Consider the following 1,914-nt stretch of genomic DNA (forward strand, 5'->3'; position numbering starts at 1 on the left):
AAAAAAAAAAAAAAAAAAAAAAGACGTTCTCAGCCAATTGGCCTCTTCATGTATTTGCACCAGAATCTTCACAAAGAAGGGAGAACTTCTATGATCTCAGGGATACCTGTGTGCTGCCTCTAAGCAGATATTATGCTAAAAGAAAACATTAACCTCCAGAATGCCATCAAACTTTCTAGTATTTGGAAGTATGCAATGAATACAAAAGAGTTGCAGAATACTAATTGAACTATCAAATATTATACTCAAAATATTTAATTTCCAAAAATGGCCATCTCCCTATTGGACCTCAGAGGGCTTAAATGATTTTCCCACAGCTGGAAAGTGACAGGAATTATCTTTAAGCTCAGGTCTTCTGACTCTTCTGACTCCAAAGCTAGTGCACATTATATTGCTTTACTTTTTCTCTTAGTAGTTCACAGATGTATAAGCCAAGCTGGCGAGGTCAATCACGCCAAGAGAGGCAGCAGTATTTCTTAGACTCTAGTGCCGTGAAGTTAAATACAACAGTTTATAGATTAATTCTTATTTGGCACTCCAATATCATTAGATTGATTGAAATCAGCTACATCTTCAATATTTCAAAGTTAGAAGATATATGGCACACAATTTCATTTTCTCTTATGACTTTAAATATGCTCTGGAAACGAGGAAGGAAAATACTTGGTAACATTCTCCACCAGAACATAACACTGCTTTTTTCTTGCCTTCCATGACATCAGCCTCCTAGCTCTCTCTTTGCAGGTCTTTGTAGACCCCTTGGGGGATCATCTCCCTCGGCTTGCCCATTGGACGCCGGTGTTTCCCAGAGTTCTGTCCTTAGGTCTCTTCCCTTCTCAGTGTACATGGGGTCTCCTAGGTGATTTCCACTACCATCTGCAGACTGATGACTTCATCTCTGGTACGGACCATTCTGACCTATAGAACCATAGATTCCATTTCTTCTAATTGGACAGTTCTGTCTGGATGACCCACAGAGAACACAATCTCAACACACCCTAAATTGAATTTCACTACCTTCCCTGCACCTGCTCTCTGCATCTCCCCACAGCCCCCTTTTAATTCCCAGTGTCATAAATGGTACCTGACAGTCATTCTCAAATTCTTTCCCTCTCTCCTCACATCTAAGTATTCATCCATTCTTTTGGTTCTCCCTCTGTTATATCTCTCAATGTCTCCTCCTCGCTGATACTCCTTCATTAGAGCCCTCATCAAGTCTAACCTGCACTATTCTAATACATCTCCTCACGAGTCCCCTCTTTGCCTTGTCCCCCTCTTGTTCCTGAGGCACATTGCTGAACCATGTTATTTCCAGCTGAAAGCCCTACAGTGGCTTCTTACTCCCAAAGAGTCAAACCCGGACTCCACGGCCCCCCCTGCTCCCTCCTGCAGCCAAACCCTAATTGAAATCAGAGTTTCGGCTGCACTGAACTACCTGCAGTTATCTGAACGTCCCCCGCTGTCAGTCCTCTGCAATTATATGCCGATGCTGCTCACTCCACCCAACCTCTTAGCGTTGGCTTGTCAGGTCTTTGCTTTTAACGTCCTTGCCATTATGGATTTGTATGTAGTTTAACACTTAAAATGATTTTCTTTTATGTTCACCTTCACCTCTCTCAATTTTTCGCAAGAAGCAAGCAAATCGTAAAAAATGAGAGTATCTAACCTTTTTAAAATACCTAAATGAATAAGGAATATCTTTCTCTTTCTTCTATTTGATTATTCTGATACGGTTCAGATGAATATAGAAATTGTAAAACTTCAAAAAAGTTGTTGTCTTAGGTCTATTCATATTTGCAAGGTTTTCAATTTGATGCATAACTCACACCATTCTGGGGCAAGCTTGGGGGCGATGAATTTACCCCCAGATCTCCACTTAGAGAACAGGGCATTCCTGGCCTACTGTGGCAGACT

At 41.2% G+C, this 1,914-nt stretch overlaps 1 protein-coding gene across 1 annotated transcript in view; it reads right to left on the reverse strand.

Moving 5' to 3' along the window:
• The window catches only part of SLC35B3 (solute carrier family 35 (adenosine 3'-phospho 5'-phosphosulfate transporter), member B3), a 51,187-nt gene that overhangs the window by 405 nt on the left and 48,868 nt on the right, over window positions 1–1,914 (reverse strand).

The sequence above is a fragment of the Propithecus coquereli genome, unplaced genomic scaffold, assembly GCF_000956105.1.
Source record: "Propithecus coquereli isolate 6110/MARCELLA unplaced genomic scaffold, Pcoq_1.0 Scaffold141, whole genome shotgun sequence".
Lineage (NCBI taxonomy): Eukaryota > Metazoa > Chordata > Mammalia > Primates > Indriidae > Propithecus > Propithecus coquereli.